This window comes from Vicugna pacos, chromosome 4 (genome assembly GCF_048564905.1).
Source record: "Vicugna pacos chromosome 4, VicPac4, whole genome shotgun sequence".
In the NCBI taxonomy this organism is placed as follows: domain Eukaryota; kingdom Metazoa; phylum Chordata; class Mammalia; order Artiodactyla; family Camelidae; genus Vicugna; species Vicugna pacos.
Genome location: NC_132990.1, coordinates 40877081 through 40894276, shown reverse-complemented (window position 1 = coordinate 40894276; position 17196 = coordinate 40877081). Strand labels below are relative to the sequence as shown.

General features: G+C 37.4%; 1 protein-coding gene and 1 long non-coding RNA gene across 2 annotated transcripts in view; both read right to left on the bottom strand.

The window, feature by feature from the left end:
* The window catches only part of RORB (RAR related orphan receptor B), a 172170-nt gene that overhangs the window by 134145 nt on the left and 20829 nt on the right, over positions 1-17196 (bottom strand). The gene's annotated exons all lie outside the window — the stretch shown is intronic.
* On the bottom strand, positions 6614-9816 carry LOC140695852 (uncharacterized). The gene is made up of 3 exons (XR_012071682.1): positions 9765-9816; positions 8685-8750; positions 6614-6739 (listed from the first exon to the last, which is right to left on the bottom strand). It is a non-coding gene; the product is annotated as an uncharacterized lncRNA (long non-coding RNA).

Genomic DNA, 17196 nt, shown 5'->3' with positions numbered 1-17196 from the left:
TATGGGGACTGTCTTTTGAGTAGACGAAAGCAAGAGAGAAAAAAATAAGCCGTTAAAGAACTAGAAAGCCATGTGCAGAAAAATGGCTTTGCTTTCAGAGGCTTCAAACATTAATGCTTCATTCACCTCTGTTTACGACATAAGTAAGAGAATGTACAATCTTTATTTTTCACATCCCCTAAGCAAAACCAGATTTTTGTGCCGAGAAGCATGCGGAAGAGGTAGTGATGAAGGAGGCATTGTGGTGTTCCAGAAAACAATAGGTTAGGAGAATAAAAGTCTGCATTCTTTTTCCAGCTCTGTTCCTAACTGGTTCTATAACTTGAAATAAGTCATTTAACCTCCTGGGGCTCAGTTTCCTTACTTGTAAAATGGGTCTCATAATCTGCCTTATATGTATCTCCAAATGCTTCTGGGAATCAATTCAAGTAAGTGAACTGCATGTGCAAAGGATAGAAGTTCAATATCAGTATAACAGAGAATTCTTCCTTATGTGGGTCACGGGGATGTTCGTACATTTTAGGAAAGCTTAAAAATTCTTCCTTTTCTATGTAAGTTAAAAGCTTTTTGAATGGCAGATATTAAACTGCTGTCTTTATCACTATCTCACCAGGTGACCTTGGGCTAGTTAGTCAGCTGATATTTCTTCTTTGTAGCTTTTACATCTTAAGAATTTCTGGTTTTCTTTTTTTTTTTTCCTTTTTCATGCTATGGGAACAATTTAATAAGTGACTCCAGCTACACAATCCATTTTTCGGATTGCGATGTTACTGATTTGGTCTTATTACTGCAGGAGAGTCAGAATGAGCAATTGGATTGAAACACTATGGTCAATTGGATTTGCTAGAGAAAGTGAGAGGGAGATTTTGAGTTGTTTACAATCTTAATTGACCAAATATTTGAATAATTGGTATTTTAATATCCCCCAAATAGATGAAGGATTTCAGTTGATGCATTTTCAAGGACTTAGATGAACTCAAAAAACTAGTTTGCAAACACAGTGTCCTCTCTATTTATTATCCTACACAAATATGTCGGAGTCACTATAGTTTCCCTAATCTCCTCTGCCTCTTCTACCTCCTCTTCCCTTTGTCCTCCTCCTCCTCCTTCTCCATCAGTATCATCGTCATCATCGCCATCATCATCAAATACTGAATTCCACTTCATTTTAATGTAGTGTCTTAGTTCCTGTTAAGCACAGTAAATATGACAGTTGACTTTCCCTTCTTCTAAACCTAAAAACAAGATGTTATTTTAACCATCTACACCAGAATAAACCTCTCCGTGAAAGTAAATTTAATGGGAGAATTTAGTACTTCATGGAAGCAGAGAAATATGTTATATTTTATAAGACCTCGCAATAAATTGATTTTTAGATATTATTTTGTTGCGTCCTTTTAAGATAATCAGCAATCCTAAAATCTTACAGTATTTCTTTATCAAGTCACTTGTTTTTAGATTTAGTTGCTTAGGAGGATGGGTATGCTCAGTGGTAGAGCACATGTTTATCATACACGAGGTCCTGGGTTCAATTCCCTAGTACCTCCATTAAAAAATAAAATAAAATAAAATAAAAAGATTTATAGGAAAAGAATATATAGATTTAGTTCCTTATAAATGACTAATGTTAAAATACATTTGATTTGTACAACTCTAACCTATAAATTCCACTGCACACACATTATTAGTAGATTTCTTTTATTAGCAAGTTACTGCCTTCTTCTGAATTTGGATAGTTTATGCGAATGATTTCCACCTTGTCCTTTAGAACATTTCAGAAGCAGCTGGGCATTTTATTTTGTGAATATGCTTACCATAAAACAGCTGAGGGGGTTTCTCTAAAATCTGTGTAAATACCAAAATCACTTTTCAAAGTCCTTAAATGGAAGGATAAAAGTGGGAGGTTTTGATTTCAGAGGGTAAACAGCAACCTCCTGAGAGTGCATTTCTCTGGAAAGGCTGGACATTTTATCCCAAGGTTTTTTTTATCTGTCCTCCTAAGCACAGCACTGGAATCTCAGCGACATGAACACATCCTCATTAGCCAGAGGCTCCCTTGATTTAGTCACTCTGAGTAACTCAGAAGCAGAGGGGAAGAGAAATCTGGGTAGTCTTTGTTCAATGGACAATGTAAACCCTTCTTCTGCAGCACAAAGATTTGTTTTTTTCTTCTCCTTTCTCATATTTTAATAAAGTGAATAGAACAATACGCCTCTTTTTGTAAGATGCGCACACAGGAAAACACGCGCGCACACACTCCTATGTTGCTCTGGGAAGGGCTGCAGTTTTCATGTAAAATAACTGCATGTTTCACCTTGTTCTCCAGGGCTCCGGATTGCCAATCTTGTGATGCGCTGTCACAACTTATGCGTGACTGACTGGTTACAGAGCCTGCTGATCTATATGGAGAGGTGAGAATTTGTCACTGTGCATAAGCAGAAAGATCAGTCAGATACAGTGATAGATCTGTTCTTTGCCTGGATTCGTCTGCTGCTATATTAGGGTAGCTCGGCAGCTGCCAAATCCAATTGTAAGCCTGGTTTTGTGGTTGAGAAAACAGAAAAAGAAGAAATGATGTCCTGACATAGCCACTTTGGGGTACAGTAACTGCAGAGTGAAAATACTATTGTCATCATTACATCAAAATATTCTCTAGCTCCATATCCACCCTGGGGGGTGCAGCCGCTACCTCAGCCTCTATTCTCAGGCACCACAGGGAGAGCTCATGTATTGTGGCTTTGGGGTTCAAGTTAGCAACTGGGATATAAGTGGGTCGACAGGGTCACACAGAACTCATTCTGACTTCTTCCAGGCTTGCTAATCAGAATTAGCATTTGTAATTAAAAATTAAGCCAGCACTCCAGTGCCAGGGGCAAAATATGGTCAAATGACCCTTAAACAAGCTGCAATAGTGTTCTATGAAAATATTACAGATTTTGCAAAACTCATTAATGATGTTATAGACAATGTGCTCATTAGATTGGAGAGTACAAAATGCGCACAGTAGCTTATCTGCTTTTGTGTTCATTCACTCAGCTGTGTTCATTACTATTCATGTGGATTAAAGAGAGGAAAAAGAAATAAGATCAAAGAAATAATATCAAGCCATTATCAATCATATTTAACTGGTGCCCTTTGACAATCAACCTCTATTCAGCATTCCAAATCTGAGGGAAACTTCCCTCTCAGAATGCTCTTCACTCCCTAAGAGAATGCTCAAAGGCACTTTATTTATCCTTTATCCCTTTATGAACCTGGCCATTTTAAGAATAGGAAGAAAACAGCGAACACAGGAAAGGAATTCTTATGAAATAGAAGGAGGAACTTCATCAGGAAAGTCACATTTAAACTCAGTGGAGAAATGAGTAATTTTGTCCATAGAGAAGGAATCGGGACGCTGCAGTGGCCATCCACCTTTCGGATGGACTGTTGTTCTCTCCTTACAAGACAAAACAATGAGGCCACGGTAAAGTTTCCGTCTTTAATGGGCCCTCTGCCAAACTCACCCGGCAATTTTTTTTTTTCAAGAATGTCATCAACTTCTAATTTTTCACTAAGAAAACAATACCAATGTGGTTAAAAGTCTGAAATTTGGGCACCATTGTATACATTAAAAAACTTTAAAAACACTTCTTCAAGTTCCTCCTAATTAAAGAATCATAACTGCTGGAGCTCATGGATATGATAACAAAACCAAACTTGTGAAATGGTGCCATTATCTCCCCGGACTGACATGCAGCCCCACAATCAATTTAAATAAGCTTGACAGGCCCATCCAGATTAAATGAATTTTTAAAAGTTAGGGGGTAGATTAAAAAAAAACCCAACAAAATAATAAGCATCAGTGCTCGTTAACCCTTGGACAAGCGCATTGTGATGGAAACAAAGATGTTGGAGGGGCCCTGCTTCCATCTTACTGCCATTAGCGCTATTCCCGGTAGAGATGTTGCTGTCACTGCCACTGCTAGTAATTTTTCAGGACGTTTTACAGAACATTTCAAAAAATGCAGATCTCATCATATTCCCAGAGTGTGAGCCACCAAATGGAGACTCCTGTAGAACTATAAAGAAAAGTTCTGCAAAATTTTGCATAAATATGAGGAAAACCACAGGAGCAACATTTTGACACCGACTGGATCCTATCAGAGAAAGGCATCTATCATTTTGCCTCACGGGGAAACTGTATTTGTGAGATAATTCCATAACATGGGTTAGAATGTTCGTGCAGAGCAGAGGCAGCAAACCCAAATGGCTAGGCAGGCAGTGTAACACCTGCAAAGCAAGTGCAGTGGCCCTGGAAGCAGAGCGTGTACATCCATCTAAGGAGGGACGCCACCCCTCGTGGCAGTGGTCACCCCGTGAGAATGCAGGCCCAAAGTTCCTGACTTTTTAAAAGAGGAATCCAGAAATCTGGGTTTTTGAGAAGTTTCCTGCTTTTAAAATGGGGACAATTTATTCAAAATGAGCCCAAATCATAAACTGACAACAACAACAAAATCTTGGTGAGATTCATCACACGAGTTGCCATTTGTAATTTATGGAGTTTGTTGTCATGCTCTCCGAGTTTACGGAGGGTCTCCTGCAGATAAAGCTCGATACTGGTGCTCTGAAGGACACTATGCTGCAGACAAGGATTTTACTCTAAGAGTAGGATGTGTACCTGGGGAGCTCAACCGACTAAAGAAAGCAGCTCTCCAACAGTCCTGGAAAAGTACAGTGTAGCATCGTATTCCTCCTTCTAATTAGTAATAATGAGTTAATGAGACTTTTTTTGAGGAGTAAAGACCAAAAGAAGTAAATGAGACTGGAGAGAGAAAAGAAAAACTAAGCTGAGAGTGATGCCTTGGGGTGAATATCAGACCTGATCACTGAAAAAAACAGGGGAAGGGGTAGGGCAGAGAACTGGTTAGATTTTCAATGATCTTCACAGACGTACATTTCTAGCAAATGTGACTGCTGCTGAAATAGGACTGCATTTGCATTTGGTCCTTTCCCTTATGTGCAGAAAAGCACAGGAAAGAATGATAGAAATCTTCGGGTTTTGATCTCTAGAAACCTGTATTGACTGTAGAGGTCATGGATAGCTGATCAAGAATAGGTAAACTTGAAAGAAAATTTCTGATTGCAAACAATTCTGCGGCATTATATCTTCTTTATTTTTATTTGGTGTGACAGTGTGTCAGCTTAGATGAAAAGGAACACTGGAGGTTTTTCATAGGCTTCAAACATCACATAGCATTAATTCCAAGGAAAAAACTTCAAAACATGGCTTTAAGTGGCAATAATTTTGAATTTCAAGACCAGGAATTCATCAGCCCCTCCATATAAACTGCACCCCATCTAGAAAAAGACTTAGCAATCTTTATTAAAAAATTCCCATGCAAGGTTTTAGCATGTTTACACTCAAATTTTAGTGGGGAAGGATGGAGAGAGAAAATCTATTCTGAGTCGACTTAAATTTATTTGTTTCAAAAGAAAATACTATAAAAAATACAGGGCTATTTTTTTCTTTTGTGTATTAAAGAAGCCAGATTACAATAAAACTTGATGGTCATTCTATTTAAAGAAGGTAATTATACAGGGGTTATACACACCTGAAGCTCAGATGTCTGAACCTAGATGTCGGAGCCCTATAAACTGATCTCATGACAGTACTGCATTTTACAGGGCGATAAAATGGCATAAAACTACAAGCTTGGTATTTCTGAAACGGGAACGTCATTCACTCAGGGAGAGAAATTCAGCTTCCCAGGACCTTCGGATCTTCACTTTATACTAGGATGTGATACGTAGACAATGGGGAGCTTTTGGAGCACTTCTGATTTGACTGTCCACATGGCCCTAGTCTGAAAGTGGAATCCTGCAATCTATTGGACCTGGCAGCTTTGGGGTTATGGCTGTGTCTCAAAAAGTAGAAAGCTTGAAGGTAGCATTTAACCTTGATCAGTCATTGTCACTTTGATACAGTAATCAGGGAAATCCCAGTATTCAGGTTGTCAGTTTACACCTTCAACAAAGTGTGGGTTCCCTCATGATGAGTGACAACTCTGTTTCAAAGAAAACTCCCTGCCCAGAAAAGTGTTCCCAGGAACTGGGAGTCTCTTCGTGAGATAAATAGTGTCTCTAGGGGAGCGCTACTCTTATTTGCAGGAGAAATGCTGAGACTAACAATATCATTGTCCAGTACCTTATGAAACAACAAAAAGGAAAGGTTATAAATAAATTGATTTCTGGGATAAGAATCATATTTAACAAATGGGAATGGTAAGAGGGAAGGTGTGATTTTTAACCTGTCTCAAGTATTCACTGGGAAATAAATAGTTAGTCCACATTAGAAACAAAGTCACCTTGAGGCAAGGGTAGAAGGGTTGATGTCCTTAATTTGTTCCTACAGAGAGGAGTGAGATAAAGGAAAATGAATGATTTTGGGCCACGAGCCATCCGTGTTTCTGTCTGACTGGTAGGTGAGTGCCATTTGATTACCAGTGTAAGTAGCATGGTTTGATGATTTCTCCTTTGCTTGGCCCAACATGCCTGGATCGACATGACTAGAAAAGACCAAATTTCCTCCTCTGGCGGCCATATGGCCAATTTGATTTGAAGAGAGTTACAGAAGATTTCACAGCCGCATCCAACACTTGATTGGTGTCACCTTTAAAGGTACGAGACTCACTTTAATTGCAGAGGTTTTATTTGGCTTCAAATTCCGAGTATATCAGGCATGATAGTTTTGATTTTGCTAAACCCAAAGGAAAGATGGGGGGATTTGCAGTCAGCTCTCAAAAAGAGTGGATAGAATCACATTTTCTTCCCCAACCACCAAAATCTAACAGGCCATAAGATTTTACTTCTATTTGGAAAATATTTTGGTTATGTGTATGACCTTTCATCATACTTGCGCTAGAATTTGGATTTACCTCAAAGATTTGTAGACACAGAAAGGGAAGATCAGTTTTCAGAAGAAACATGGAATACCTATAAGTTTGGGGTGAAGGACGGAATATTTACACTACACCACTGCCATAGCCAGGCCATGAATCTCATAGACTTCCATTCATTTGATATAGTTCTGAAGTGCTGCTAAATTAATATACCAGTTTAATCATAACTCCTCATACTTAAAATAGAAACTGGGGAATTAGTTTTCATTCCCCTAAGTGTCATGCTTTTTCACATACTGATATGTAATAATAAAACTGACAGAATCCAACATTAATTGAGTGCTTACGATGTACTAGGCACTGTTCAAAACACTTTGAAAATACTTTGTATTATCTCTTTCAAATGCATTTACCATTTGAATTCTCAAAATAAGGCATTGAGCCAGATACTATTATTATATCCATTTTAAAGATGAAAAGTTGAGATATAAAAAGCCTCAACTTTCAAAGATTTAAATATTGGAGAAATACACAGTGATTCTGCAAGGAGCAGAGACCGTGGAGAGATTTTTTTTCCTATGGTTAACAACTAAATTGTTAAATGTGACCTTAGTGTTATATTTTTTTCTAGCTTTGTATTAACAATAGTTCCTTATTTATCTTCTTTATTCTTCTGTTCAATCCTCTTGCTACTACAAACTTCCCTTCTTTCCTTCCTTCCTCATTTTCCCAACTAAAAAAGTCAACCTTCAGAAGTCCTTGGGTTTCAATATCTTTTCCCTTATGAAGAAACTAAATATTACCACCTAAATGTCCAATAACTTCTTTGATAGCATGAAGAATTTTTCTTAATTATGAAATACTTGCAAAAATACTTCCTCCGTTCCTTAGCCATCTTCATGGATAGAAAACATGGCACTTTCCCTTGAAAAAGTGATCAGATAAAGAGAGTTCATTCAAAGCTTTGAGGAAAGAAGCTTCATGAGTTTGAATCCTGAGGGTCTGAGATCCTAGCCCCCACACTCACTAAGGAGGCAAACTTGGGAATGCTATTTAACCTCTCAGCTTCACAGCCTCACCTAAAACATGGCAGTAATAACAGTATCCACTTCATCTGGTTGCTGTGAGGATGAAACGAGATGTGAGCACGGGGCCTGAGACAGAGCAGGCACATGCAAATGTTAGTACTCTCACCAGAGCAACAATACCAAAAACAAAGCTCGGAGAGCTAGTACCGAAGAGCTCTTTGATCAATGCTAGTGCAACACAGCCTATGAAGAAGAAAATGATTTCAGTGATACTACACAAGAACCACTACATTCAGAAGAAATCATTTCCCATTTATCCCTAAAAGATATTGAAAGCCCAATTACGTCCAGAGTTACAGTATAAAACCGCTCTAGGTGTACCCACGACCTCTCCCTGTCTGCCTCTCATTTGTTCACAGTTTACAGGTGGAGAGAGTAGCCAGACCCACTGAATCCTGGCACCCTAAATCCTGCATAGAAACATCTAGGGCTGCGGCTTCCCCACCGCCAGACACACGTCTGTGTGAGGTGAGATTAGGAGACACTTGAGACACTGATGCCTGAGGCTTGCGTTACTAACCATAATAAACATTTCTCTTTTTTCAGTAAAGCAAATATGCAGGGAGCAGCTGCACTAGGAGAATAGTATTTTCACAGTTACTTCTAGTAATAACTGCACTTTAAAAGTGTTCTCAACACTAGGGCGGTAAGGAACAGAGCCCACTCCCTTTATGTAGATCACAGTTTGATTCAAGCAGGGTCATTTCCTGCTCACCTCTTCCTTCAAGGTCTCTCTGGTCCTTGTCCCAAGAGAAAAATGATCTTCTCTCGTTTTGTGTCACTGGAGTTTAGAGAAAAGAAAACGACAGATTTGGCGTGTCTTTTAAAAGCAGATAGATAGTTTAAAAATATATTATAGCAAACTATATTTATGGTCATCTGTTGATAGTCTACATAGATCTCAGTCAGTCTTGGAAGAGTGGCTCTGAAACTCCATTTGGAAATCATGTGAAATTACGTCATCACTCACAACATGGTGTTAACAGCCATCTATCTTCAAGTGCATGAAGTTGACCGGCTACCCTATAAACATGCTGCCGGGGAGATGTACACACAGAGAAATATTTTGGAAGAGTGAAAATATTCTTAGTTAAAGTCTGGCCTCATTTGCAGTGACAAAATGGATTTGAAGGACAATTTCTGAAGCCATAAGAAATGTACAATGTACATTGTGCATGTGTATGAGTAGATTTGAACTCAGGCTTTGGAAATCTTAGACAAAATATGAGCTGCTGTGATCTCTGCCCTCTCTTCTGTCAAATCAGGGGGTTTGACCTAAATGACCAAGTTTGTGAATTCAAAAATCATTCTTGGCAATAATAAATATGGCTATACTTTTATTATATAGACAAGAAAATAGTAAATCCTTGCAATGTCTTATGTGAGCACCTCTATCTCTCTTCTCTGCTATCTTTTTCTTTGTAGAAATTACTACCATCACAAATACTATAGATTTTACTTTTATAAAAAAATTGTCTGTTTCTCCCTTCTGGAATGCAGATTTCATTAGGGCTGAGATTTTTGGTCTCTTTTATTCACTGCTATATTCCCAGATCTTGGAACAGTGACGGGCACATAATAGGTGCTTAGTAAGTACTTACAGAATGAATGAATGCATCTAACAACTGTTCATAATTTAGTATCCTGTTTTCCATAATAGAACACTGTAATTAAGGTTCTCTTCGCATTCTGTCCAAAACATTGCTTGAGAATAAATTTCTAATTTAAAATTTGAATAATAATCAAAGTCCTTTCACACTTTATTACTAGTAACAAATCATGGTTGACTGCTTACGCTTATAGTTTCCAAGTCCAAATTCTCATGAGTTTTAGAGCTAGCTTTAATTAATTAGAGTGTCTTTTCCAAATGGCCTTTTGTGAATAGCTGTAACTATATCAACATAGAATATAAACACTGAAATGGAATTTAGATCTTTAATCCCAAGCTTCCATTCAGCGAGGCTTCTGTTTGTAAACTGCCCTGAAAGTCAACCATTCCAAGCTCTGCTTGAGTACGTCGATGATAGGGCCCAACGCAGCTCTCTCAGACCGTTATTCCTCATTATGGAAGGAAATTTGCTTTCTAGTAACTTCAACTCATCAACCCTCATTCTACCAGAGTGTCACAGGATGTCTCCTCTGTAACATTTGATCTTTATTGTCTTTGTTTTCACTTTTTATTTGGGGGTGGAGGTCGATTAGTATTTGTTGTTGTTGTTTACTGTCCTGTTTGTTTGTTGGGTTTTAAAGCATACCTTTCTGAAATATATATATATATATATATATATTTCATATAAAATATATGAATATATATTCTGAAACCTATTTCTTTTTCTTCTAATCTGCCATGAATCTCCCATCTTTCCTCTGGGAAAGATTATATACAGCTTTTATATTACAGCAGATGTGTATCCCAAAATTGATTATAATCACATAATTTAAGAAAACAGAAATCATGGCAGCAAGATTGCAGATCATGGCTGAGACTTCACTGCACATCTGAGAAAATATACCTTCCCCAAATTTCTGGCACAAACGTTAATTTTTGGTAATTGACAGGAAACATGTATTTGATGTCTCACATGTGCATCCTCAGTTGTATGACAAAGTCCTGAGAAATTCTGAGAAATGGGTGTTTGAAAAGATGGACCCCCAGAACCATGGCAGCCTTGGTCAGCAGAGGTTGGAAAGGAGGTGCGCCATGCAGAAGAGACTGGGGCTCCATGCAAGGGTCACAGCAGTGGACTGTCCAACTGATTCTGAGTAAGTCTTTAGGCTTTTTTTTTCTTTGGTTGCTTGAACTGCAAAATTAAATGTAAGCTTTGTTTTCCTAAGAGGAAAGAGTATGAGATAACTAGAGTCATGGATTGAAAGCTGTAGTGTGGAATCATTTGGGGTTTTTGTTAAAGGAGAGGGTTAGATTAAGAATCTGCCACTTTAAATAAATTCCCTGGTCGTTCCCATGCAAGCCAGTAGCTGACCGCAACCTGAATGACTCCAAATTAGGCAAGTCTTTGATAGTCCATTTTGGTTTTCTTATTGTGAAAACGAGCACTTGTGAAGTTGTAAATTAGATAGGAGCAAACTCTATTTCTTCAGTTTACTGTACCACATCTTGTATTTTCTTACTAGTTCCTTTGCAATTTTTTCACTTTACTTTTGAAAATTTAGTGATCAACTACAGTTTGTCTGCATTGTTTTCTCCATCTCTCAGCCCTGGGTCCATGTTGGAATCACCTGGGAAACTTTTAGGAAGAGATTCTAATTTAGTTGTGGATTTCAGGAAGCAAAGGTGAACATTCATTAGGCTGCTGCTAGAATGGCATGGAAGGCAAAGACAGTAGAATTTTATATTTATTATAAAAACTGAAAACAAATATTCTTCAATTTGTTCATCTTCCCATGGGGACATCTGAATTGAAATCAGGTTTCCCACGTACTGGCTCACTTACTGTGTTGAGAATCAAAATTCTAATGTCTGGGTGTGATATCCTCTTTTCCTTTTAAGAGGGACCCAGGAAGCAAATCCTGGCTGGTTTAATAATATGTGAAATGCAAGATGGGACACTGAAAATTCTTCGACCAGTTATAAAGATAAATCTCTAGCTTTTTCTAAGAAAGAGTAAAAATAAAATTCCATCACCCTATTTCCTGAGTTTATTAACTAGACTATACAAGTATTTGGTTTCTTACCGATTCCTAAAAAGGGATCTCAGAAACACAGCTTCTCCCCGCCCTGATGTTGGAATTCCTTTTATTTGACATGCAAGCCTTTAGCTAGTGATGAAAAATCAATATAACCTCCAACTCTAGATAACTTCTGCATTTTACTTACAAAGGATTTAATCAGTCACAGTAGGGATTGTGGCACATAAGTACACTCATTTCTCCATTCAGTGGACGAAGTGAAATACTGCTTGTTTTCTGAAAATCAGGAATTTATCTTTTGTGTTTATTTACCAGCATTTGGGATGTAGACCACGAAATACATTCAGCTTCAAGTAAAATTAAGTATAACTTAGTGAGTAATTTTTGAATACCCTGTATACCCTTAGCTTTTACAGGAAATCTTACAGCAAATCCAAGGTTAAAAGTAATAATTTCCCTTTCTAAAAGTCTCCCTTATTATATGTAATTAGAATAAAAGATATATTTTCCAAAAAAATTTTTTTTGAAAGATCATTAGGTTTCCAGATGTGATCTTTGCAGGATGTATAATATTTTTTTTTCCTTTTTCATTGTTTGAATATTAAGATAAAGACAAATATTATAATTTTCTGAATTTGGCTTTTCATATTTGAGCTATGATGGCTGATCTAAGCTTTGATTACCAGACAAGGGAAGAATAAATAGTGGTTTTTAAAAGTATTTACTTTATGCAAATAGGGACGAGACCACAGGACTAGTTTGAGCAAACAACAGAATAAATATTTGAACATTATCTTCTCCTATAAATTAGTTGAAACTTTTCATGCAAGTATTTAAATCACCAGCTTATCTTATGGGAAGGAAATAAAAAGGTCAGCAAAAAATAAAGTTAATTAGTTTTTCAGCAGAAGTCAAGACCTTTAAATTTCTTCCAGGGTCTCTTAAGATTTAGTATCTAAGAGATGATAATGATATAGTTGTGGTATCAGTTATTTATAGCAAGTTATTTCCCCAATTTCGTTATCCATCACCTCTAGGTAATCTGAATCCCTTTTCAGACATCTCTCTTGCTTGGGTTGAATCTTAACTCTTCCGCCCTTTGAAGGAATCCCACGTTTCTTCAGACCTTTCCAGATCCAAGGCAGATTAAGTCTCCTCTCTTGCGACCTTTTAGCCCCCTGTGTAAAACCCCACTGTGACATACACACTGCGTTGTAATCACTGGCTGGCTGAATCTTTGGCTCTCTGTAAATAATATGATCTTTATTCCTCTTTTCTCCCTCAGAATCTAGCACAGGTCTTGGAACATAACGTTTGCTAAAAAATTTGTGGTCGACCCAGTGAATGAAGTCATGATAATAATTTCCATGCTGCCAATTTACAATTCTGGTGTGTAGTACCATTAAGTGATTCTTAAGAATTTTTCTTAGCTTGGGAATTAAAGACTGAGTATAAACCCAAACAGTTTCAGCTGCAGAAGCAAGTCATCAGAATTGTCTGGCCACACTAGAACTGAGTGTGAAAGGAAGTTTCAACAGGAAACAAAAGATTACTTATTGTTATTAAAAGAATTAAGTTTAAAAAGTGCTTGATTTAATAGGCCCCTAGAAAAAAGAGTCCAGCTGGAAAGCTAGTTTGGGAAACATCACAGGTGATTCTTTTTGTTTTGTTTTAACTTTTGATTATGAGGCACTAATAAGGCTGAAGATTTTATTTTGAACACTCTGGCTAGAGTTTTCTAGTTGTGAAATGATTATATATGTAAAACAACACAGGTGTGGGACAAACATACTTTTAAATAGGATTCAGGGCCTGTAAATATTAATTTCTGCTTTGCATCTGACCCAGTTTGTGAAAGTACAAGAGGGAGATCTTGAGACCATTTCTCCCTTCGTCCAAGAGCACTTCTGATGAACTTTTACCAAAGGCAGAGGTAGAAAAGATGGAGAGGACTGTAACAAAAGAAGAGAGAAAAGGAATCAATCCCACGGGGGAGAGCTATGAGATGATGAAAAAACGGAGGAAGCAAAAAGATAGAAATTTGTAGGAGAATATAGAGGGCGAACATAAGTATACAGCAAATTAAAAGACTATTATAGAGAAGAAAATTTGAGAGAATCAAAGTTAGCAACCTGAGTCAAACCTTAAGAAATATCTACCGAATGCTGACTTCTTGTTAAACACCTAAACTCAAATGGCACCACACCTACCCTATAAATCAGCATGATGTGCTCGGTTAATAAGGATTAGAGAGAGAGCTGAAAGCTGGAAAAGAGGTATTCACGTGCATTTTACATTCTCCCCTTTTTTTCTTTAGGTTAATACTGATTTTCAGTGACACCCCTATTCATCAAAACATTTCCTTCCATTCTTTCGTTTATTATCTGGGAACAGTGGAAAGCCAAACAATGACTTCAGCTTACAGGTTGTTCCTTGTGAAGAATAACCTACACAGATTCTGATTTATGCTGTTTCTCTCTTTGGTAACCAGTTTAAAGAACTGAATATCAGCACCATCCTCTAGGGAAGCGAGTCACAGACAATGCATTGCATTAAATGATTTATCTTAGCAAAATCAAAGAATCAGGCTTTATCCTTATTGAGGCAAACACCCTTCCACTGCTGTATTACCATTCTGTGATCAGCACTTGGGTTAATAATGTGAACTAAATTTCTCAGCCTTTATTTGACCCATGTACAGATAACTCAGAAAATAATGCAATAAAATCACTGTGTAGAATCATTTTGGTCAGTATTTCCTGGAGAGAAAATGAGGTCTACATTCAATGTTTTATTGCTTTTGAAATCTTGATGTCATTTACTTTGGATCTACAAATGCTTGATCTCAATTATTATATTAATGATGTATCAAGTAATGGGCTCAGTAGAAATCAACATGCTCAGTGGAAATCAATAAGTTCAGCACAATGCAATTCTTGAAAGATGCTCTATTTTTTTAGCGAGCTGAAAATGTAAAATTGAAATGGAAGGCATGCTGCTGAAATTCAGCAACTTTAAATGTTCTCTGAAAAGAAAGTTATCTGTCCATACATCCATTCATTTACCCATCTTCTGCTTTGTTGCAAAACGGTCTTAAGTGACTACTCAATACATTTTTATGGAACGTATCAGTAGTGTGACAATAGAAAACAAAAGCCAGAAAGGGTCAGAATCAAGGTCTGTTGCAGCCAGGAGCAAGAACTGGGAGATATAGCAGGTAATACACAAGGAGCATATTTATGAAAGATTGGAGTATTGCAGCATTGTTGCTTTACTAGTAATTATACTTTCACAGTAAACCACCCAAAGGAGGTTAACTGTACTTTAACACTTTTACAGATAGTAGGGACATAGATAGGGACATGAGGTATGGTTCCATTTCTGAGGCACATTTATTCAACATTTGTATCAGGTACTATATTCTGTAATAGCGATAAAATGGTGAAAAGTCAGCCTTGTGACAATCCAAGATTAGGGATATACTACAGAAACCTGGCTCTGCTGGCTTACCCATATTACTGAGTCAGTAATTAGATGATACAATCATGAGGTTTCAGGAGATTTCTATGAAAAAGTTCTAAAATAGATTATTGAAAGATGTGCTATTTAATATATATTGTCCATTACTGAAAATTTATTTGCTGCGAATAACTTCTTTTAAAGTTTCTGAAAAGATTCATTTTTGTGTGTGTTTGGAATTTTTTTTGGGGGGGTTAGATTTTAAAATCTGAATTTAATTTTACACAGTGGAGTAAATTATGACCCCCTGATTTATCCAACAAAAAGCCATGGGCTAATCCTTTTGGATTATGGTAAAGGAAAAGGAACACTTTAGTTAATTATAGAATGAGTTTGCATGATTTATCATCCCTAGATCTGTTATGGAAAACTTTCAAGGGATTCAATATACATGTGGTTATTTTTCTGGACAAGAGTATTGTTGTTACAGCTGGACTTCACCATCTGAATCATCTTGGGCTTATGATTAGATCCCTAAGTGAAACATTATTTTGAATAAATCATCTTCCCAGAATAAAAACAGGAGTTTCAGCTCAAGCTCAGTGACTAATGCAGCAGTACAATCAAGTTTTGCTTAATGGCAGGATTTAGAAGCTGGAAAGTTAGTTATGTTGATGTATTTTTCTAGCTGGTAGGAAGTGCCAGTTAGCATCCACTTGCCCAATAAACTAAATATAGGTTAGTCACCTAAAGATCTTTGCTTCAATTTAACACCTCGACCTGGTTATTAATCAAGCTGTTAAATCACAGAATTTTACCGTTTATTCTGTATTTGTATACAAGAAGCCTAAATGGTGTGGAGCTAAATATAGTAAATAGACTAAATGACGTAACAGACTCTAAGGTTAGTGACCATGCTCTAGCTTGTCATCAGACTAGATGCAAGATCAACAGAACCACAGGCAGTTTCACAGTATGCAGAAAAGCAAGCCAGCCCCAGAAACATGAGCGACATATTAAACACAAGGTGGCTGCTTAAGGACAGCTTTCAAAAGTGCAAACATCACATACGACTGCTGTCTGTCAGATAACAACACTATTACTATTATTATAATATATAATATAATTTAATAATAATAAAGTACCTACTAGATTTGATATTTATTGCCTCATTTAATTCTTTTTCCTGCCCAATGAAGTGGATCTCTGTCTCCTACGGGACAGGTGAGGAAACAGACTCAAAGGGGCAGGAAAATAATCCCAGTTGATCTGGGAAAAAGTAAGTAGGGCAGAAAAACTTTTAATTTCAAAGCTCAATGTTTTCCTTTTTTTTTCTTTTCTTTTTAAAATCAGTCTGCCTTCCACTACTACACTGCTACAGCCATCCACAAAAGTAATTTGGACTCTTTGCACTAACAACTTTATATTTGTGTGGCAAAATTGCTTGCGAACGACAATTTATTAGACTTTGTGGCTGCAGTAGATGAGAAGGAATAACAATGTCTAGGTTCTGGTCTGATCCTCCCACTGATTGCCTGGTTAAGCCTCTGACTTCTTTTTTTCTCTACAGCATTGGAAAAAATGTCTTTCTTCATCTTCTGTGAAATCCTTAAGGGCAGGCTCCCCACCCCTACCCCCCGCCTTTCTAAGTCTCCATGTACTATGTGTAACAGTAAAAAGTGGGCCTTTCGCTGTTGAAGACAGTTAATAGTGTGTTGTTGTACCTGAGTCGCAGAGGTATTTTAATTGATATGTAGTTAACAAAGGATGTGGTGATGCTTTTGGAAATTGCTGGGAAACGTGAATAAAAAAAAAGATCAATGGGACCAACAGGCACAGCTTGTTGGGCATGTTTTTAATTTGCATTTATGTAACTTTCCCATTTCTGGGCATCCTTGTGAGGACACATTTAAAAAATTAAAAGGGAAAATTAATTTTTCCAGAATGTTTGCTGACCTTCGCAGCGTAAAAACCAATGAACCCGAGACAACAGACCGTCGGGGACTGCGAAGATGTCTCGGGCAGCGCATTGCTCCACGGGAGGCGCTCGGCCCTTCCGCTCCCAGAAAAGTCTAAGTCAGCATTTACTTAGAAAAATTCTTTTAAAGGAGTTACAGAGG